The sequence below is a fragment of the Thalassophryne amazonica genome, chromosome 2 (assembly GCF_902500255.1).
Source record: "Thalassophryne amazonica chromosome 2, fThaAma1.1, whole genome shotgun sequence".
NCBI lineage: Eukaryota > Metazoa > Chordata > Actinopteri > Batrachoidiformes > Batrachoididae > Thalassophryne > Thalassophryne amazonica.
The window spans coordinates 118,376,880-118,401,120 of NC_047104.1; the positions used below are offsets into that span (position 1 = coordinate 118,376,880).

The following is a 24,241-nucleotide window of genomic DNA, read 5'->3' on the forward strand; positions in this document are numbered from 1 at the left end:
CAACCTGTAGAGGAATGTCCTTGGTGGACAACCAGACCTCCTGCCCAGGACGATACTTGGGGGCCGGGGCTCGCCGCCGGTCTGCATGTTTCTTCGCCCTCGTCCGGGCCTGCAACAAGGCAGAGCGGGCGGCCCGCCACACCCGACGGCACTTCCGTAGGTGGGCCTGGACCGAGGGCACACCGACCTCTCCCTCAACCACCGGAAACAAGGGGGGCTGATACCCCAAGCACACCTCAAACGGGGAGAGGCCGGTGGCTGATGACACTTGGCTGTTGTGGGCGTACTCGATCCAGGCCAGGTGGGTACTCCAGGCCGTCGGGTGCGCGGCTGTCACACAGCGAAGTGTCTGCTCCAGTTCCTGATTCGCCCGCTCTGCCTGCCCGTTGGTCTGGGGGTGGTACCCAGACAAGAGGCTGACCGTGGCCCCCAGTTCCCGGCAGAAGCTCCTTCAGACATGTGAGGTGAACTGGGGACCGCGATCGGAGACGATGTCTGATGGTATGCCATGGAGACGGACGACGTGGTGGACCAGGAGGTTCGCTGTCTCCTGGGCCGTTGGGAGCTTCGGGAGGGCCACGAAGTGGGCCGCCTTAAAGAAACGGTCCACTATCGTGAAGACGACGGTGTTTCCCTGGGACGGCGGGAGACCCGTGACGAAGTCCAGACCGATGTGGGACCAGGGGCGATGAGGCACGGGCAGTGGCTGTAGCTGCCCTGAGGTCTTTCTGTGGTCGGCCTTGCCCCTGGCGCAGGTGGTACAGGCCTGGACGTAGTCCCGGACGTCGGCCTCCAGGGATGCCCACCAGAAGCGTTGCCGGACGACTGTCACGGTCCTTCGCACCCCTGGGTGACAGGAGAGCTTAGAACCGTGACAGAAGTCCAGGACTGCAGCCCTAGCCTCTGGTGGGACGTATAGTCTGTTCTTTGGTCCGTTTCCGGGGTCCGGGACACGGGTCAGGGCCTCCCGGACGGTCTTCTCCATGTCCCAGGTGAGGGCGGCCACGATAGCGGACTCCGGGATGATGGGATCCGGGGGATCCGACGGTTCCGTTTTGACTTCGTCTTCGTGCACCCGGGACAATGCATCCGACCTCTGATTCTTGGTCCCGGGACGGTAGGTAATCCGGAAGTCAAAACGGCCAAAGAACAGTGACCAGCGGGCTTGCCTGGGGTTCAGCCGCTTGGCGGTCCTGATATACTCCAGGTTCCGATGGTCAGTGAAAACCGTGAATGGCACGGCTGTTCCCTCCAACAGATGTCTCCACTCTTCGAGGGCCTCTTTCACAGCAAGGAGTTCCCGATTGCCGACGTCATAGTTCCGTTCAGCGGGGGTCAACCTGCGAGAAAAATAGGCACACGGGTGAAGGACCTTATCGGTCTTCCCGCTCTGGGAGAGCACCGCTCCTATCCCTGAGTCCGAGGCATCCACTTCAACCACTAACTGGCGGCTAGGATCGGGCTGCACCAGAACTGGTGCAGACGAGAAGCGCCGTTTCAACTCCTTGAACGCGGCTTCGCACCGATCCGACCAGGTGAAGGGGACTTTTGGTGAGGTCAGGGCTGTCAGGGGGCTAACTACCTGACTATAGCCCTTAATGAACCTCCTATAGAAATTAGCAAAACCGAGGAACTGTTGCAGCTTCCTACGGCTTGTAGGTTGGGGCCAATCTCTCACCGCCGCAACCTTGGCCGGATCAGGGGCGATGGAGTTAGAGGAGATGATAAACCCCATGAAGGACAAAGAAGTGCGGTGGAATTCACACTTCTCGCCCTTCACAAACAGGCGGTTCTCCAACAACCGCTGCAGAACCTGATGGACATGCCGGACATGAGTCTCAGGATCCGGGGAAAAGATGAGTATATCGTCCAGATACACGAAGACGAACCGGTGCAGGAAGTCCCGCAGGACATCATTTACCAACGCTTGGAAGGTCGCGGGAGCATTAGTGAGACCGAACGGCATGACCAGGTACTCAAAATGGCCCAACGGGGTGTTAAATGCCGTCTTCCATTCGTCTCCCTTCCGGATCCGAACCAAATGATACGCATTCCTAAGATCAAGTTTGGTGAAGATTTTGGCTCCATGCAAGGGGGTGAACACCGAATCCAACAGGGGCAACGGGTATCGATTGCAAACCGTGATTTCGTTCAATCCCCTATAATCAATGCATGGACGAAGCCCGCCATCCTTTTTACCCACAAAAAAGAAACCAGCACCCATCGGAGAGGTGGAATTCCGGATCAACCCGGCAGCTAATGAGTCCCGGATGTAGGTCTCCATTGATTCACGCTCCGGCCGTGAGAGGTTGTACAGCCTACTGGACGGGAACTCGCTGCCTGGAACCAAATCAATGGCACAATCATACGGGCGGTGGGGAGGAAGCGTGAGAGCCAGATCCTTGCTGAACACGTCAGCGAGGTCATGGTACTCCGCCGGCACCGCCTTCAGATTGGGCGGGACTCGGACCTCCTCCTTAGCTTGGGAGCCGGGAGGAACCGAGGAACCTAGACACTCCCGATGGCAGGTTTCGCTCCACTGAACCACTACCCCGGACGGCCAATCGATCCGGGGATTGTGCTTTAGCATCCATGGAAACCCCAAAACCACACGGGAGGTGGCCTGAGTCACAAAGAACTCGATCACCTCCCGGTGGTTACCTGACACCACCAGAGTTACTGGAGGTGTCTTATGCGTGATTGGTGGGAGTAGGGAGCCATCTAGTGCCCGAACCTGCACAGGCGAGGTAAGAGCCACCAGAGGGAGCCCTATCTCCCTGGCCCATCTACTGTCAAGCAGATTCCCCTCAGAGCCCGTGTCCACCAGTGCTGGGGCCTTCAGGGTTGAATCCTCATACAGGATTGTGACTGGGAGTCGTGTAGCAATGTGGGTGTGTCCCACGTGAATGTTTTGGCCCACCCCTGGCCCAGTCTCTAGGGGCGGGCGTTTGGCGTTTGACCGCTCGGGGCAGTCTCTCACATGGTGCTCTATTGAACCACAAACAAGACACGCTCCGTGGGTCCATCTCCTCTGTGCATCTGGTGCCCTAAATGTTGCCCTACTCGTGTCCCTAGCTTCGTCATTAGGGGGAGCTGTGACCCCACGGAGCGCAGGGGCTGTGGAGCGTGGGGAAGGCGGAGCTCGATCGGAACCGGAAGGGAGAGGGGCGACGCGTGCCTGGCCACGCCCTTCGCCTCGTTCCCGACGGCGTTCTTCTAACCGGTTGTCGAGTCGTATGACCAGATCGATGAGCCCGTCTAAATCCCGCGGTTCGTCCTTCGCCACCAGGTGCTCTTTTAGGACCAATGACAGTCCGTTTACAAAGGCGGCGCGGAGGGCAGTGCTATTCCAGCCGGATCTCGCCGCCGCGATGCGGAAGGCGACTGCATAGGCAGCTGCGCTCCGACGCCCCTGTCTCATTGACAGTAGCGCGGTTGAAGCGGACTCTCCTCTGTTGGGATGGTCGAACACCGTTCTGAGCTCCCGTACAAACCCAACGTATGTATGAAGGAGCCGTGAGTTCTGCTCCCAGAGCGCTGTAGCCCAAGCGCGTGCCTCCCCGCGAAGCAGATTTATTACATAAGCAACTTTGCTAGCATCAGTCGCGTACATCACGGGACGCTGTGCGAAGACGAGCGAACACTGCATCAGAAAATCCGCGCACGTATCCACACAGCCTCCGTACGGTTCTGGGGGGCTTATGTATGCTTCTGGGGACGGAGGAAGGGACCGTTGAACGACCAGTGGAACGTCACTTTCACGCGCAGGGTCCTCGGGAGGGAGAGCCGCAGCGGCGCCCGAAGGGCGCGCCTCCACTTGTGCGGCGAGAGCCTCCACCCTGCGGTTTAGGAGAACGTGCTGCTCGGTCATTAAATCGATCCGAGAGGTGAAAGCGGTGAGGATCCGCTGCAACTCACCGATTACCCCTCCCGAAGCCGCCGACGCGCCTTGGTCTTCCATTGGCCGTTCAACAGCCGGTTGACGCCCCTCGGGGTCCATGACGGTGGCCGAGATATCCTGTTGTGAAAGTGTTGGAACACGGACCCACAACAGGGGGCGCAATGAACGGACAATGGAGAAAGTAAATAACAAGTTTTACTGTTGTGAAAGTGCACAACCAATACAACAATTGACAATTTGGGTTTACACCGAATTCCACTGGTGTCGTGTGGGCAGGCTCGAAGGTAGGAGACGTCTGTCCAAGTCGAGCCGGAACCACCCAGATTTCCCCTGCCACCGAACCCTGGAAATACTGGAACCGCCAAGTCCCGAATTCCCAGGTGGCCACTGCCTCCGCTCGTCGGATCCGGTACTGCTGGCAAGAGAACAAACACACAGGTGTGGATGCGGCTGCACCCAGTACACAGAGAGGGAAGTAGCAGACTCCACCTCACGTCAATACTGCAGAAAGGTGAGTACTTATCTTTTAGTAGTCAGCTAAGGCGATATCTCGGCACTGAGGTGGAGACGCCGTCCTCCTGATATACCTCTGTGCTGAGTGGAACAGCTGTGTCTGGTGATGGGTGACAGCTGTCACCCAGGCTACTCCCATAAGGCGGCAGCGCCCTCTGGTGCCTGGAGCCCGCACTCCAGGCAGGGCGCCCTCTGGTGGTGGTGGGCCAGCAGTACCTCCTCTTCAGCGGCCCACACGACAGTATATATTGTCTTGTGTCTCTTCATGACACATTTTGACACATGACACAAGACCAATACTTCAGTGTGACTTATAGTTCACAAAACATACTATTCATCTAATATAAATAACAATGGTACAACATAAAATACAATATGACCCTCTTTGGCAAACTAAGTTGGCTATTAGCCGAACCAGCTGGCCTAGAGTATCTTGTTTTTTGTTTTTTTGCAAATTTTCTTGAACAGAAAATTTGAACATCTGGCTTGTACAGACACTGAAGTTTACTGTATGCCACAGAAATTTGATATTACTAGCAATATATACTGTAAGTAATCATTAAATGTGAGAAGGCAGTAATAGCAAGAGCAACCAGAGACTTCTAATGTCTGCCAATCTGGATACGGATCACTTCCAAAATTCAGTGTAGTCTTCCATGGCCTAATATCTATCTGTGGTGCAAATTTGGTGAGCATCCGTGAAGTAATTTTGATGTAATCCTTCAAAGCCTATATAATTTCAATTTCAGTTCACTTCAATTTCAATTCAATTCAGTTTATTCATTTTATATACTGCCATTTCACAACAGCGTCGCCTCAAGGTGATGCACACAAAACAATTTAAAAAAAACAAGATAAAATGAATTAAAAGATTAAAAAGCACAATTAAAAGATTTTAAAAAGCACAATAAGAGTAAATAAAAAAAAATAAAAAAAAATAAAATAAATAAAAAATAAAAAGCATAGTAACACAACATGCTAGCCATAAAAAGAGAAAACAAGTGTGTCTTAAGACTGGACTTGAAAGTCTCCATAGAATCTGCTTTATTGATGCAGGAAGATCATTCCACAGAACAGGAGCAGTGCACGATAAGAGAAAGCTCTGTGACCCGCAGACATTTTATTCCCCCTAGGGACACAAAGCCTGGGCCGTAGGGTTTAATTAGATCAGCTAGGCAGGGAAGTGCCAGTCAGTGAACAATTTTAAAGGCCAGTAGCAGAACCTTAAATTCCTATATAAAGTGAAATATTGATCCAGAATCCGGATTCAGATCTGGATCACCTCCAAAATTCAGTGGAGTCTTCCATGGCCTAATATGTATCCATGGTGAAAATTTGGTGAGAATCGAGGTAGTTTTGACATAACCCTGCCAACAGTAATCCTTCAAAGCCAATATGTACAGTGAAACTTGATCCACAATCCAGATCCGGATCCAGATCACCTCCAAAATTGAATGGGGTCTTCCATGGCCTAATATGTATCTGTGCTGAAACTTTCATCAAAATCCATACAATAGTTTTGACATAATCCTGCTAACAGACAGACAGACAGACAAATAAATAAATAAATGTCGATGATTTTATTTCGTCCTTGGCGGAGGGAATTATCTTTGTGTCGTCTTCACTGATCTCCCAGTACTGTGACATCATCTTGGCAGTAACAAGCAACATATGTTTCCAGAACTGCTTGTTTAAAAAGAGCACTAGTCTAAACTTTTAGGAACACATTGACAACTTTAACTATATGGATTTGAATGACATGCGATTACACCAATCATGCTTGAACCCTCATGCGCATGCGTGAGTTTTTTCACGCGTGTCAGTGACGTCATTTCCCTGTGGGCAGGCCTTGAGTGAGATGTGGTCCCGCCCTCTCGGCTGAATTCCTTTGTTTCACACGCTGCTCGAGACGGCGCGCGTTGCTTTATCAAAATTTTTTCTGGACCTGTGAGGAATATCCGAGTGGATACTATTCGAGAAATTAAGCTGGTTTTCTGTGAAAAGTTTACCGGCTGATGAGAGATTATGGGGTGTTTCTGTCGGTGTAAGAACTTCCCACGGAGCGGGACGTCGCGCAGCGCTTCCAGGCGCCGTCGTCGGCCTGTTTCGAGCTGAAAACATCCTAATTTAAGGCTTAATTCACCCAGGACGTCGTGAGAGAACAGAGAAGATTCAGAAGAGGCTGGCATGAGGACTTTATGCGGACATTCCACTGTTTAAGGACATTTTTTAATGAAAGACGTGCGTGCAAATTTGCCGAGTTGTTTCCGTGACAACTCGGCAAATCTGTGTGCGCCGCGACAGGAAAAACACCTCCGTGTTGAAAACCATTTGTAAAATTCAGGCGGCTTTTGATGGCTTTCAACAAGTGAGTAACTGAGAAATTGTTTAACAGCTTGGGCATGTTCCAACTTGCCCGTTAAGGTTTCCAACTGAGGTGTTTTTCCTGTCGCGACCCCCCGTGGTCGGGTCCGGCCTGACATGCGACTCTGCCCGCACGTTCTTTCATTACAAAATGTCCGTTAACAATGGAATGTCCGAATAAACTCCTCATGGCGACTTCTTCTGAAAGTTCTCTGTTCTCTGACGACTTACTGGGTCAACAGAGCCTGAAATGTGGAAGTTTTCAACTTGAAACGGCGAGACGCTGCTGCCTCGAAGCGCAGATTGCGGTCAGGCGCCATGGGCCATCCTTAAAGCGACACTACCAGACCAAAATCTCTCATCAGCCGTTAAAATTTTTACCGAAAACCAGCTGAATTTATCGAATGGTGTCCACCCAGTTGTGCCTTACAGCTTTTGAAAAAATTTTTATCAAACAAAGCAGCAGTCTCTGAGCCATTCCTAAACAATGAAAAAATGACGAGAGGGTGGGCGACTCCTCACTCAAAGACTGCCCACAGGTGAATGACGTAACCGACAGGCGTGAAAAAATTCTCGCATGCCCACGAGGGTTCAAGCATGTCTGATGTAATCACACGTGATTCAAATCCATATGGTTTTTGAAAAAAATAATAAGGTCCGTAACAGACCTCGTATTGTGAGTTGCATCTCTACACAGCAATACCCCCCCCACACACACACCAAAAAAAAAAAAAAAAAAATCACACAAAACTGAACAGTGCGTCATATTGCACACATAATTTTCCTGTGAAGCTAAGTGGCCTGTAAGTGAATATGAGCTACTGCATCATGTAAGCTGTTAGCACCAAATAGATATCAGAAGCCCTCAAACAGCTATGTAACTTTTATAACACCCCTTAAATATTTTATTTTATGGAAGGTAATAACGGCAAATGGAAAGACTGAAAGATCTAGGTGGTACAATGGCCTCATAAAACCAGATGGTCACTGAAATGGAGAATATTTTAAAGATGTTAATGTTTCATAAGGCCAGTAATGTGCAGGATTAAACAGATGTGGTAAGAGCGGGCCACACAATAAAAAGACTCATCCACGTTTTTATGTCATCACTGATCAACATGTTCACATCCAAAATAATGTGCCGCAAAATTTTCTCTACAAAGCATACAGGATCTGTTCCATCATCTAAAAGTTTTACTTTGTTTCTCTCATACTGTAGTTTTCCTGCTGCTGCAGATCATAAATAGAGATTATGCTGTTTTTTTTTTTTTGTTTTTTTTTTTTTGTCATGCACCACTGCTTCCAATCCAGTACAGATTATCAAAATAATCACTCTGATGAAAAATGTTCTTCTCTGGCACGAAACATGAGGCTTATGCATCTTTGCCAGCTCCACCCGCTGAGCGACTTAGACCAATATGTACACCTGCTGCTTGGAGATGTCCAGATAAAACACACACAGAGGATGAGATTATGGATTCATAACATACATAAACAAATCAACAAGTCTACAGCATCTGGCTCTATTCCCAGACTGTCCCAAACCAGCGAGTGCAAGAATGTCAGATTGATCGTAAACACTTCAGCACTGACTGGTCACAGTAGCACCGTCAGAACTACGTGCATAAATGCACAAATAGATTGTAATAAGCTGTGAAGATGCATACCACACCAATCGTAAGTGTGGAGATATTCACATAGGCAATCACCATCTAATCTGGCAATATGATGCTCACCGCTGCTGCAATTTTACTACCTCACTGCCTGAAAATGATCAGCACTTTATTGTCAAGCATGAGTTGAGAAAGTTGAGGAGGTGCTAATTTAAGGTCTTAGTGAGTGCTAAGACACCTGCATTCTCTTCACTGATACTGTGTCTAGGTGGAAAACTTCACTGCACCTGCAGATGAGTGATTCAGTGCATCCCAGACAGTTTGTGCATGGGTGCAATTTCCCCGCCACCTTTTCAACCAAGGGGGACAGAATATGGTACCCCCCCCCCCCCCCCCACCTTCTGACATATGTGTACTTGAAACATGCTATTCCAGCCTTATGTGCAAACCATGTCAGTCTTATGTGCAAACCATGTCAGAATACGTAGTATCTTTGTTTCTGCAAGTTTGTATTTTTAGCAGCATTGACTTGTTTACAACACCTGTTTCTTGTTTGTCACATTCGGAATTTTCTGGGACTGCATTTGCCCAGATATGAAACCAAAAATAGTTGCCTCTAGGGACTAGTGTCTACACATAAGTATCAATGGACCATATGCTAATTTACTAAATTCTGAAAGTTAGAAAAGGAAATCAGAAAAGCTATCTGGGACCTCAGAAAGCCCATCTGCAATTATTGCTTGATCTCCAAAATCAGTCTATGCAAGCGAAATGATGTTCAGTATGAGTGTTGTCAATAGTGCCACTTCGAAAATTAAATTCATGATAAGTAATTTATCCTAAACTTATGATGTTGTTTTTTCAAACTTATGCAAAAACAAATCTTGAGAAAAAAAATACAGTATGCGATAGTTAATAATTATTAAGAGCCTGTTCTTTCATATTTATGAATACATTTTACCACATTGCTGTTGTTTTTTTAATGAAAACTCAACCTATCATTCTTTTTGAGTTCTACACATGTGGTGATACCTTATTTACACCAGGATGTTAATAAAATCAATGCTGGCTATTCTCAGAATAAAGTACTTATATCCACAGTTTCAAATTGCATAAGTCAAATGGTGTCCACTTTATGGTCTTCTCAAAACATTAAAATGACAGTTCTGGATGCTCAGAATGCATCTGAGCTTATCTATAAACTGTTGGCCTCGCACTTTATCCCCCCCAATTTCTAGTTCTAAATTGCGCCCTTGAGTTTGTGCAGACAATAACTCAAAAACAACACCGTGTCATCATGTAAGAGCATCGTTGTCGTGCCTATGTAATATTTCAAACACATACTGCCAACTGCTGCATGGTTCGTGGAGCCGCCTGTCTTCATGATGTCAGTTAATAAGGTATGGGCATTCTACCTCCTGAACATTGGATACCTCATGTGGTTTTTGCTCCTATCTATACAGCTAACAAGCTAGCAGGAACCCACATGATGCCCTGTATGTGAGCAAAATCTACATAGATTAAATATACAACAGAAAACCAAAACCGGAATTAAACAACAACTACTGGACAGTGTCAAGACTTTTCATCAGTTTTATAAATTACTCATGGCTAATTAGAAACACTGCTCCAGAATATTTCAAAATCTGTTGTGAACATACGCAGTTCCTGACGCTGTATCAAAAGGAAGACAGCAGACTTGAATTACTAAGAACTCAGATAACAAGTGCTAAATTGCATTCCAACGGCAGAACGCAGCATAATTATTCACTAAATGCTTAAATACTGTGGCTGGAACAGTATTTATAAGTCTAAAATAGGCAAATGAGTATTTGATCCACTGTCGATTTTGCAAGTTTTCCCACCTACAAAGAATGTAGAGGTCTGTCATTTTTATCATAGGTACACTTCAACTGTGAGAGACAGAACGTAAAAAAACTTCAGAAAATCACATTGTTTCAATTGTAAATAATTAATTTGCATTTTATTGCATGAAATAAATATTTAATCACCTACCAATATTTAATCACCAACCAACCACCAGAATTCTGGCTCTCACAGACCTGTTAATTTTTCTTTAAGAAGCCCTCTTATTCTGCACTCTTTACCTATATTAATTGCACCTGTTTGAACTCGTTACCTGTATAAAAGACACCTCTCAATCAATCACACTCCAACATGTCCACCATTACCAAGACCAAAGACCTGTCTAAGGACACCGGGGACAAAATTGAAGATCTGCACAAGGCTGGGATGGACTACAGGACAACAGGCAAGCAGCTTGATAGAAGACAACAACTGTTATGATTATTTATTAGAAAGTGGAAGAAACACAAGATGACTGTCAATCTTCCTCAATCTGGGGCTCCGCGCAAGATCTCATCTCGAGGGGGAAGGAAGATTCTGAGAAAGCCCAGAACTACACAGAAGGACCTGTTCAATGACCTGAAGAGAGCTGGGACCACAGTCACAAAGATTAATGACACACTACGCTGTCATGGTTTAAAATCCAGCAGAGCAGCAAGGTCCCCCTGCTCAAGCCAGCACATGTCCAGGCCCGTTTGAAGTTCACCAGTGACCATCTAGATGATCCCGAGGAGGCATGGGAGAAGGTCATGTGGTCCGATGAGACCAAAATAGAGCTTTTTGGAATCAACGCCACTCGCTGTGTTTGGACGATGAGTACAACCCAAGAACACCATCCCAACTGTGAAGCATGGGGGTGGAAACATCATTTTTGGGGGTGTTTTTCTGCAAAGAGGACAGGACGACTGCACCGTATTGAAGGGAGGATGGTAGGGGTCATGTATCATGAGATTTTAGCAAACAACCTCCTTCCCTCAGTAAGAGCACTGAAGATGGGCCGTGGCTGGGTCTTCCAGCATGTCAATGACCTGAAACACACAGCCAGGGCAACTAAGGAGGGGCTCCGTAAGAAGCATTTCAAGGTCCTGGAGTGGCCTAGTAAATCTCCAGACCTGAACTCAAAAGAAAATCTTTGGAAGGAGCTGAAACGTGAAACCTGAAAGATTTGGAGAAGATCTGTATGGAGGAGTGGACCAAAATCTCTGCTGCAGTGTGCAAACGTGGTCAAGAACTACAGGAAACGTCTGACCTCTGTAATTGTAAACAAAGGTTTCTGTACCAAATATTAAGGTCTGTTTTTCTTATTGTAGCAAATACTTATTTCATGCAATAAAATGCAAATTCATTTTTTAAAAATAATACATAATTTTCTGAAAAAAAAAATAGATTCTGCCTCTCACAGTTGACGTGTACCTATGATAAAAATTACAGACCTCTCCATTCTTTGTAGGTGGGAAAACTTGTAAAACCGACAGTGGATCAAATAATTATTTGCTTCAATGTATGTGTATCTGTGGGTGGACCACCTATTGTGCATGGAGGCATTTATCCATGCATTTATCTCTTCTCGATTGGACAACTGCAAAGTTCTATTTTCTGGTTTACCGCAGGCTAGCATTAGGGGTCTCCAATTGGTTCAAAATGCTGCAGCCAGACTTTTGACACGGAGCAGAAAGTACAACCACATTACACCCATTTTGGCATCCCTTCACTGGCTTCCTGTCCCAGTGAGATCAGATTTTAAGGTTCTGCTACTAACCTATAAAATTATTCATGGACTGGCACCTCCCTACCTAGCTGACGTAATTAAACCTTACGTACCGGCCCGGGCTTTACGTTCTCAGCGTGCAGGACTACTTTGTGTCCCTAAGGTGAATAAGAAGTCTGCGGGTCACACAGCTTTCTCTTATCGTGCCCCTGTTCTGTGGAATGATCTCCCTGCATCAATAAAACAGTCAGATTCTGTGGAGATTTTAAAGTCCAGACTTATTTTCCCTTTCATATGGCTAGCATACTGGTACAGTTTTGTTTTACGCTTTTTCAATCAACTCAATCAACTTTTTTTTTTATATAGCGCCAAATCACAACAAACAGTTGCCCCAAGGCGCTTTATATTGTAAGGCAAGGCCATACAATAATTATGAAAAACCCCAACGGTCAAAACGACCCCCTGTGAGCAAGCACTTGGCAACAGTGGGAAGGAAAAACTCCCTCTTAACAGGAAGAAACCTCCAGCAGAACCAGGCTCAGGGAGGGGCAGTCTTCTGCTGAGACTGGTTGGGGCTGAGGGAAAGAACCAGGAAAAAGACATGCTGTGGAGGGGGGCAGAGATCGATCACTAATGATTAAATGCGGAGTGATGCATACAGAGCAAAAAGAGAAAGAAACAGTGCATCATGGGAACCCCCCCACAGTCTACGTCTAAAGCAGCACAACCAAGGGATAGTCCAGGGTCACCCGATCCAGCCCTAACTATAAGCCTTAGCGAAAACGAAAGTTTTAAGCCTAATCTTAAAAGTAGAGAGGGTATCTGTCTCCCTGATCTGAATTGGGAGCTGGTTCCACAGGAGAGGAGCCTGAAAGCTGAAGGCTCTGCCTCCCATTCTACTCTTACAAACCCTAGGAACTACAAGTAAGCCTGCAGTCTGAGAGCGAAGCGCTCTATTAGGGTGATATGGTACTACGAGGTCCCTAAGATAAGATGGGACCTGATTATTCAAAACCTTATAAGTAAGAAGAAGAATTTTAAATTCTATTCTAGAATTAACAGGAAGCCAATGAAGAGAGGCCAACACGGGTGAGATATGCTCTCTCCTGCTAGTCCCCGTCAGTACTCTAGCTGCAGCATTTTGAATTAACTGAAGGCTTTTTAGGGAACTTTTAGGACAACCTGATAATAAAGAATTACAATAGTCCAGCCTAGAGGAAATAAATGCATGAATTAGTTTTTCAGCATCACTCTGAGACAAGACCTTTCTGATTTTAGAGATATTGCGTAAATGCAAAAGGCAGTCCTACATATTTGTTTAATATGCGCTTTGAATGACATATCCTGATCAAAAATGACTCCAAGATTTCTCACAGTATTACTAGAGGTCAGGGAAATGCCATCCAGAGTAAAGATCTGGTTAGACACCATGCTTCTAAGATTTGTGGGGCCAAGTACAATAACTTCAGTTTTATCTGAGTTTAAAAGCAGGAAATTAGAGGTCATCCATGTCTTTATGTCTGTAAGACAATCCTGCAGTTTAGCTAATTGGTGTGTGTCCTCTGGCTTCATGGATAGATAAAGCTGGGTATCATCTGCGTAACAATGAAAATTTAAGCAATACCGTCTAATAATACTGCCTAAGGGAAGCATGTATAAAGTGAATAAAATTGGTCCCAGCACAGAACCTTGTGGAACTCCATAATTAACTTTAGTCTGTGAAGAAGATTCCCCATTTACATGAACAAACTGTAATCTATTAGACAAATATGATTCAAACCACCGCAGCGCAGTGCCTTTAATACCTATGATATGCTCCAATCTCTGTAATAAAATTTTATGGTCAACAGTATCAAAAGCAGCACTGAGGTCCAACAGAACAAGCACAGAGATAAGTCCACTGTCCGAAGCCATAAGAAGATCATTTGTAACCTTCACTAATGCTGTTTCTGTACTATGATGAATTCTAAAACCTGACTGAACCTCTTCAAATAGACCATTCCTCTGCAGGTGATCAGTTAGCTGTTTTACAACTACCCTCTCAAGAATCTTTGAGAGAAAAGGAAGGTTGGAGATTGGCCTATAATTAGCTAAAATAGCTGGGTCAAGTGATGGCTTTTTAAGTAATGGTTTAATTACTGCCACCTTAAAAGCCTGTGGTACATAGCCAACTAACAAAGATAAGTTGATCATATTTAAGATTGAAGCATTAAATAATGGTAGGACTTCCTTAAGCAGCCTGGCAGGAATGGGGTCTAATAAACATGTTGATGGTTTGGATGAAGTAACTAATGAAAATAACTCAGACAGAACAATCAGAGAGAAAGAGTCTAACCAAATACCGGCATCACTGAAAGCAGCCAAAGATAACGATACATCTTTGGGATGGTTATGAGTAATTTTTTCTCTAATAGTCAAAATTTTGTTAGCAAAGAAAGTCATGAAGTCATTACTAGTTAAAGTTAATGGAATACTCAGCTCAATAGAGCTCTGACTCTTTGTCAGCCTGGCTACAGTGCTGAAAAGAAACCTGAGGTTGTTCTTATTTTCTTCAATTAGTGATGAGTAGAAACATGTCCTAGCTTTACGGAGGGCTTTTTTATAGAGCAACAAACTCTTTTTCCAGGCTAAGTGAAGATCTTCTAAATTAGTGAGACGCCATTTCCTCTCCAACTTACGGGTTATCTGCTTTAAGCTACGAGTTTGTGAGTTATACCACGGAGTCAGACACTTCTGATTTAAAGCTCTCTTTTTCAGAGGAGCTACAGCATCCAAAGTTGTCTTCAATGAGGATGTAAAACTATTGACGAGATACTCTAACTCTCTTACAGAGTTTAGGTAGCTACTCTGCTCTGTGTTGGTATATGACAGAGAACATAAAGAAGGAATCATATCCTTAAACCTAGTTACAGCGCTTTCTGAAAGACTTCTAGTGTAATGAAACTTATTCCCCACTGCAGGGTAGTCCATCAGGGTAAATGTAAATGTTATTAAAAAATGATCAGACAGAAGGGAGTTTTCAGGGAATACTGTTAAGTCTTCTATTTCCATACCATAAGTCAAAACAAGATCTAAGATATGATTAAAGTGGTGGGTGGACTCATTTACTTTTTGAGCAAAGCCAATAGAGTCTAATAATAGATTAAATGCAGTGTTGAGGCTGTCATTCTCAGCATCTGTGTGGATGTTAAAATCGCCCACTATAAGTATCTTATCTGAGCTAAGCACTAAGTCAGACAGAAGGTCTGAAAATTCACAGAGAAACTCACAGTAACGACCAGGTGGACGATAGATAATAACAAATAAAACTGGTTTTTGGGACTTCCAATTTGGATGGAAAAGACTAAGAGACAAGCTTTCAAATGAATTAAAGCTCTGTCTAGGTTTTTGATTAATTAATAAGCTGGAATGGAAGATTGCTGCTAATCCTCCGCCCCGGCCCGTACTACGAGCATTCTGACAGTTAGTGTGACTCGGGGGTGTTGACTCATTTAAACTAACATATTCATCCTGCTGTAACCAGGTTTCTGTTAGGCAGAATAAATCAATACGTTGATCAATTATTATATCATTTACCAACAGGGACTTAGAAGAGAGAGACCTAATGTTTAATAGACCACATTTAACTGTTTTAGTCTGTGGTGCAGTTGAAGGTGCTATATTATTTTTTCTTTTTGAATTTTTTTGCTTAAATAGATTTTTGCTGGTTATTGGTGGTCTGGAAGCAGGCACCGTCTCTACGGGGATGGGGTAATGAGGGGATGGCAGGGGGAGAGAAGCTGCAGAAAGGTGTATAAGACCACAGCTCTGCCTCCTGGTCCCAACGCTAGACAGTCAGAGTTTGGAGGATCCAAGAAAATTGGCCAGATTTCTAGAAATGAGAGCTGCTCCATCTAAAGTGGGATGGATGCCGTCTCTCCTAACAAGACCAGGTTTTCCCCAGAAGCTTTGCCAATTATCAATGAAGCCCACCTCATTTTTTGGACACCACTCAGACAGCCAGCAATTCAAGGAGAACATGCGGCTAAACATGTCACTCCCGGTCTGATTGGGGAGGGGCCCAGAGAAAACAACAGAGTCCGACATTGTTTTTGCAAAGTTACACACCGATTTAATGTTAATTTTAGTGACCTCCGATTGGCGTAACCGAGTGTCATTACTGCCGACGTGAATTACAATCTTACCAAATTTACACTTAGCCTTAGCCAGCAATTTCAAATTTCCTTCAATGTCGCCTGCTCTGGCCCCCGGAAGACAATTGACAATGGTTGCTGGTGTCGCTAACTTCACATTTCTCAAAACAGAGTCGCCAATAACCAGAGTTTGATCCTCGGCGAGTGTGTCGTCGAGTGGGGAAAAAACGGTTAGAGATGTGCACGGGTTGACGGTGTACACGGGGCTTCTGTTTAGGGCTACGCTTCCTCCTCACAGTCACCCAGTCGGCCTGCTTTCCCGACTGCACGGGATCCGCCAGGGGGGAACTAACGGTGGCTAAGCCACCTTGGTCCGCACCGACTACAGGGGCCTGGTTAGCTGTAGAATTTTCCACGGTGCGGAGCCGAGTCTCCAATTCGCCCAGCCTGGCCTCCAAAGCTACGAATAAGCTGCACTTATTACAAGTACCGTTACTGCTAAAGGAGGCAGAGGAACAACTAAACATTTCACAACCAGAGCAGAAAAGTGCGGGAGAGACAGGAGAAGCCGCCATGCTAAATCGGCTAAAAGCTAGTAGCTACGCAACCTAGTGGATTCCTAAAAACACGCAAAGTGAATAATGTGTAAATAATTTAGAGGTGATTCAGCAGAAGGAGTGCTTTAGTTAAGGCACCAGACAGGCCATGAAGCAGCACAAGCAACGCACGGCAACAGCGAACGCACGACAACGGTGCAAAAATAAAATAAAAATCCACTAGACAGGCTGTGGAGCAGCACAGGTAACGCACGACAACAGTGGTAGAAAATAAAATAAAAATCCACTAGACAGGCTGCGGAGCAGCACAGGTAACGCACGACAACGGTGGTAAAAAAAATAAATAAATAAAATAAAAATCCACTAGACAGGCCGTGGAACAGCACAGGTAACGCACGACAACAGTGGTAAAAAATAAAATAAAAATCCACTAGACAGACTGTGGAGCAGCACAGGTAACGCGCGACAACGGCGGCAAAAAATAAAATAAAAATCCACTAGACAGGCTGTGGACCAGCACAGGCAACGCACGACAACGGTGGCAAAAAACAAAATAAAAATCCACTAGACAGGCTGTGGAGCAGCACAGGCAACGCACGACAACGGTGGCAAAAAACAAAATAAAAATCCACTAGACAGGCTGTGGAGCAGCACAGGTAACGCACGACAACAGTGGTAAAAAATAAAATAAAAATCCACTAGACAGGCTGTGGAGCAGCACAGGTAACGCACGACAACAGTGGTAAAAAATAAAATAAAAATCCACTAGACAGGCTGCGGAGCAGCACAGGTAACGCACGACAACGGTGGTAAAAAAAATAAATAAAATAAAAATCCACTAGACAGGCCGTGGAACAGCACAGGTAACGCATGACAACAGTGGTAAAAAATAAAATAAAAATCCACTAGACAGGCTGTGGAGCAGCACAGGCAACGCACGACAACGGTGGCAAAAAAACAAAATAAAAATCCACTAGACAGGCTGTGGAGCAGCACAGGCAACGCACGACAACGGTGGCAAAAAACAAAATAAAAATCCACTAGACAGGCTGTGGAGCAGCACAGGTAACGCACGACAACAGTGGTAAAAAATAAAATAAAAATCCACTAGACAGGCTGCGGAGCAGCACAGGTAACGCACGACAACAGTGGTAAAAAATAAAATAAAAATCCACTAGACAGGCTGCGGAGCAGCACAGGTAACGCACGACAACGGTGGTAAAAAAAATAAAATAAAATAAAAATCCACTAGACAGGCCGTGGAACAGCACAGGTAACGCACGACAACAGTGGTAAAAAATAAAATAAAAATCCACTAGACAGGCTGTGGAGCAGCACAGGTAACGCACGACAACGGCGGCAAAAAATAAAATAAAAATCCACTAGACAGGCTGCGGAGCAGCACAGGCAACGCACGACAACGGTGGCAAAAAACAAAATAAAAATCCACTAGACAGGCTGCGGAGCAGCACAGGTAACGCACGACAACAGTGGTAAAAAATAAAATAAAAATCCACTAGACAGGCTGTGGAGCAGCACAGGTAACGCATGACAACAGTGGTAAAAAATAAAATAAAAATCCACTGGACAGGCTGCGGAGCAGCACAGGTAACGCACGACAACAGTGGTAAAAAATAAAATAAAAATCCACTGGACAGGCTGCGGAGCAGCACAGGTAACGCACGACAACAGTGGTAAAAAATAAAATAAAAATCCACTGGACAGGCTGTGGAGCAGCACAGGTAACGCACAACGGTGCTAAAACAAAACAAAAATCCACCGGACAGGCTGTGGAGCAGCACAGGTAACGCACGACAACGGTGCCAAAACAAAACAAAAATCCACCGGACAGGCTGTGGAGCAGCACAGGTAACACACGACAACAGTGGTAAAAAATAAAATAAAAATCCACTGGACAGGCTGTGGAGCAGCACAGGTAACACACGACAACGGTGCTAAAATAAAATAAAAATCCACTGGACAGGCTGTGGAGCAGCACAGGTACGACAACAGTGCTAAAAAATAAAATAAAAATCCACTGGACAGGCTGTGGAGCAGCACAGGTAACACACGACAACAGTGCTAAAATAAAATAAAAATCCACTAGGCAGGCTGTGGAGCAGCACAGGTAACGCACGACAACAGTGCTAAAAAATAAAATAAAAATCCACTGAACAGGCTGTGGAGCAGCACAGGTAACGCACGACAACAGTGCTAAAAAATAAAATAAAAATCCACTGGACAGGCTGTGGAGCAGCACAGGTAACGCACGACAACAGTGCTAAAAAATAAAATAAAAATCCACTGAACAGGCTGTGGAGCAGCACAGGTAACGCACGACAACAGTGCTAAAAAATAAAATAAAAATCCACAGAACAGGCTGTGGAGCAGCACAGGTAACGCACGACAACAGTGCTAAAAAATAAAATAAAAATCCACAGAACAGGCTGTGGAGCAGCACAGGTAACGCACGACAACAGTGCTAAAAAATAAAAAAAATCCACTGGACAGGCTGTGGAGCAGCACAGGTAACGCACGACAACAGTGCTAAAAAATAAAAAAAAATCCACAGAACAGGCTGTGGAGCAGCACAGGTAACGCACGACAACAGTGCTAAAAAATAAAATAAAAATCCACTGGACAGGCTGTGGAGCAGCACAGGTAACACACGACAACAGTGCTAAAAAATAAAATAAAAATCCACAGAACAGGCTGTGGAGCAGCACAGGTAACACACGACAACAGTGCTAAAAAATAAAAAAAATCCACAGAACAGGCTGTGGAGCAGCACAGGTAACGCACGACAACAGTGCTAAAAAATAAAATAAAAATCCACAGAACAGGCTGTGGAGCAGCACAGGTAACGCACGACAACAGTGCTAAAAAATAAAATAAAAATCCACAGAACAGGCTGTGGAGCAGCACAGGTAACGCACGACAACAGTGCTAAAAAATAAAAAAAATCCACAGAACAGGCTGTGGAGCAGCACAGGTAACGCACGACAACAGTGCTAAAAAATAAAATAAAAATCCACTGGACAGGCTGTGGAGCAGCACAGGTAACGCACGACAACAGTGGTAAAATAAAATAAAAATCCACTGGACAGGCTGTGGAGCAGCACAGGTAACGCACGACAACAGTGCTAAAAAATAAAATAAAAATCCACTGGACAGGCTGTGGAGCAGCACAGGTAACACACGACAACAGTGGTAAAATAAAATAAAAATCCACAGAACAGGCTGTGGAGCAGCACAGGTAACGCACGACAACAGTGCTAAAAAATAAAATAAAATCCACTGGACAGGCTGTGGAGCAGCACAGGTAACACACGACAACAGTGGTAAAATAAAATAAAAATCCACTGGACAGGCTGTGGAGCAGCACAGGTAACGCACGACAACAGTGCTAAAAAATAAAATAAAAATCCACTGAACAGGCTGTGGAGCAGCACAGGTAACACACGACAACAGTGGTAAAATAAAATAAAAATCCACTAGACAGGCTGTGGAGCAGCACAGGTAACACACGACAACAGTGCTAAAATAAAATAAAAATCCACTAGACAGGCTGTGGAGCAGCACGACAACAGTGCTAAAAAATAAAATAAAAATAAAAACGAAAGCGTTAGCAAGCTAGTTAGCTTGCCAACACTGATGAAAGTTAGCTGATAAAAGTGCTCCGTCGCGATGTTTCGACCGTTAGAGGTCTTCTTTAGGCGTTGGAGCACGGTGAAAAAGTAAAAAAAAAAAAAAAAAGTAAAAAGTAAAAAGTCTTGAAAAAGACTGTTAATTCAAAGAACTCAAACAGCTCAGTTCAAACAGCTAACAGATACAGCAGAACACCGCTGTGCTCCGGAACAGGAAGTCACAGGAAGTCATGTCTACAGCAGCTAGAACTGGGCAGCAGTTTAATTCATTTATTAGTAATTGTTGCAGGCTGCGGCCTCAACTTCACCTAAATTCTGGGTCTTTTAGTGAAGTTTAGGGCTAGTGGCTGGCGATCACCTTAGTATTTCTTCTGTTTTTCTTGTTGTTTAATGTTGGCAAATTATACAGTATTTTTTGTGTTTCTGATGCCTGATTCTGTTTTTTCTCTCTGTTTAAGGTGCAGCTTCATCCAGAGATGAGAGTTGTATTCGTGTTGGCGATCCTCCTGTCCTGTGCGCAAATAGCATTTCTTGTATATTTGTCTGTAAATTGTTCTGTAATTTATGTTTGTAGCATGGCCCAAGCAGAGTGTCACCCCTTTGAGTCTGGTCTGCTTGAGGTTTCTTCCTCAGAGGGAGTTTTTCCTTACCACTGCTGCTCTGAGGGTTGGAAAGGTTAGACCTTACCTGTGTGAAGCGCTTTGAGGCAACTCTGTTGTGATTTGGCGCTATATAAATGAAAATAAATTGAACTGAAATTATTCTGAAAGAAACAAGCACGGCATAAACCATTAACTCTTTATTATGCCCACTAATCGCAATGAATGATTTTTTTCCCCTGTGTTTCAGGAGGCAGAACAGCAGCCTATCAAGCTCAATAAATTAACAAGAAGGTTTCAAACATGCAAAATCCAGACACTATCAGCACCCAATAAATTTCCTTTTGGCTTTGATAATGTGCAAACCTCACTTGTTTTTGTGCTTTTCAAAGATGCAGTCCTCCGTGTGCTCGTAAAACAGCATGCATTGTTTTTTTGCAAATGCTATGGTATTTGTGCACGTTTAAACACATGCCACAACCTTTAGAAAATCAGGCCCATTATAAGCTGTGCTAAATCTGGCACCAATCATTCATTTTTAAACCCTTTTAGTTCAAGTCAGGGTCATGCTTTGTAATGCTCCTGGTGATATGGTGTTAAACCACAGTAAAATACGAGTGAAGCAATGAGGACCACAATATTTATGAATTTCACATTTAAAGATGACAGAGAAAGCTCTGTACATGCACTAGCAGGCACACTGTTTGTAGTAAGAAACTAAATAAAAAAACATATAAATTAAACAGAAAAAATAAGAAGAATAGGCGCTGCATATAAAATAGAAACATCACTGGCTACACTAAATATGACAACCAGCTGAAAGTCCGACACTGGGTTACTGATAAGAACAAGTGATAAGATAATCCTTTAATAGTCCCACAACGGAGGAATTTAAGAGAGCAGCACAGGGACAGTCACAGAACAACACTGCAAGTATACAAAAATAAGGTAGAAGAAAAATAATTACGAAAATACGGAAGTCAAGTTCTGTGCAGAATAACAATACATACAGTAGAATAGAGTACACTATATACAAGGAGTAAGAATGTTTTGTAATACTGCACATCAGTGTTCAAGTGATGTTGTAAATGTGTGTTCAATAATTATTGCAGAGAATGTGTAGTATTATTGCAAACTGCTGATAAAATGTTGCTATAATGATATTGATATGCAATTGAGAAGTTTTGAGCCTTTAACCTGAAAAATAGGGCATGTTTCTCCATTTTTTTCCCATTCTGAAATACCAACATTTCTCGAGCATGTGTGACGTCTTGACTCACTGGGTGCAATGTTGAAGAAATGTTGGTTTGTCAAAATGTAAAAGATTGAGAACCATGCCCTACATTTTCTGGTTAGGCTCAAAACTACTCAGTCATCCCTAATATGCATATGTCATGGACATGAATGAGCGAAGTTCCTCAGCATCTCACCATGTCATTTAGGTCCTTCAGACTGCATTTTGAGTAAATGCTTCAGGGGAGCATTAGCATGGCAAAACCCTTTCAGCTTCAGAGTTAATCAGGTTTTAATAAGTAACAGTTTGCATCATGTGTCATGCTTAGTTTATGTTACAGGGTAGCATATGTCACATGTCATAGAATCCAATGGACATTGACCTTGTTTGACCTTTACTTTGGAGACCAAGCATTCAGCACTGTCAAAACTATTCCATTTATTAATCCTATTAACTCAACCAATAATATGAGATGAGATGAGATATACTTTATTGATCTCACAGTGGAGAAATTAGGTTTACACTCCAGTTACCTCAGACAGCATTTAGTCCACAATTATTACTTGTTTACCGTAATAATGGCGCACATCAGAATTAAGGACAGCACATACACATTTGACATTGTTTACGTGCACTAAATTTGAAGAAATCCGTTATCCGAATTGAGGCAAGTGGGTGAAGATCACACAGCAACCCTGAGTTGTGCCGCCGTCAGCTTGGGGGGGACCAGCAGCAGCTAAAACCGCGCCGCCCCCGCAGAAGGGAAGGGAGTGACGTGAGCAGAAGCCGGAGTAGGGGGTGTGACGGGGGGTGGGTGGGGGGATAGGGAGTGGAGCATGCTTCAGTCCAGTGAAACAGTTTATTGTCTTTGTGAGTTGAGATAAGAAAACAGCCAAATAATCACCAAGTCCTGAAGACATTCCTCTGGAGGAAAAACAGTTGGGCAATTTGTCCTTCAGGCTTGATAAGCCTGCCGTGTTGTGGTTTAAGCAGTGAAAAACATTTTTTACAGGTCCACTTGAACAACCAAATCCCAATTATGAATTAAGATTATTCCCAATTATGAATTAAGAATATTCACCAGCCTCCGAATTCTTCAACTTCATCTACAAGGCACGCATCTGCTCCAAGATGTCATCCAATTTGCGTCTGAGTTCAGAAGTCATCGCAGTCTGAGAATGCAACACCTTGCCCACCTCGTTAATCATGACGGACAAGCGAGGGGCCGTGGTTCTTGATGCCACCATCTTGCCAATTTTCCGATTGATCAGGGCAGCACATAAGCCAGAAAGTACCAGCCCTGCTACTGTAAGACCAAATATGAATAAATCCTTGACATCCTCAACGGCAAAAGGCGCCAAGCATGCAATACGCCAAGACCCTCAGAAGTCGAGAACATAGCCAGCGGGATACGTTCCATCTGGGCAGGTAGGATCCCCAGTCCTGACCTTATTATAGAAAAGATGGTGTCATTAGCGTTCAGAGACCAGCTGATCAATTCCATGGTTAATCCAATAGTAGTCCAATAGAACCAGTATCCAATATAATTTGAGGAATTCACAGTCTGGTGAAGTAGGGACTTGAAGTTTAAAGCAGAGAGCAGAGATAAGGGAGAGTGGAGGAGATGCGACCGCCCTCGTTGGAGTCCCAATATGCATCACTTTTTACCAAAATTAGAGCAAGTCTTTACCTTTTGATCCCTGTACAAACTGAAATTGACCTTTGACACTATTCTTGCTGTTTTTACCCCAAAACTCCATAACATTCAGTCAAAGATAGCCCAAACTGAACCTTTTTGGAATCTTTACAATCAAACAAGTAACATGATGTAGTTTTCAATTTGATTGGAGCATTTTTAAATTTTGACCCCTGTATAATTCTTCAATTGACCCCTACCTGGCTGCCTATTGAAAATTCAAGTGGCCAGTCGTTTTTTTCAAAGTGTAGTGTCTAAGCTGTATTTGTGCTGAATTTGATGCTTGTATCTTGTATTTGAAGGTCTGTTTCAGTTATCTGCTGCACTAATAAGCCAACAGAGCATGAACCAGCTGCTGTCTGTTAGCTTAACCCTCTGGGGTTGATGCCACAAGCTTTACTAAATTATAA

At 44.5% G+C, this 24,241-nt stretch overlaps 1 protein-coding gene and 1 long non-coding RNA gene across 2 annotated transcripts in view; one reads left to right on the plus strand and one right to left on the minus strand.

The window, feature by feature from the left end:
* The window catches only part of gpc5a (glypican 5a), a 752,664-nt gene that overhangs the window by 482,890 nt on the left and 245,533 nt on the right, over positions 1 to 24,241 (minus strand).
* Positions 8,685 to 22,545, plus strand: LOC117529684. Its single transcript, XR_004566074.1, has 3 exons — positions 8,685 to 8,696; positions 22,199 to 22,210; positions 22,414 to 22,545. It is a non-coding gene; the product is annotated as an uncharacterized LOC117529684 (long non-coding RNA).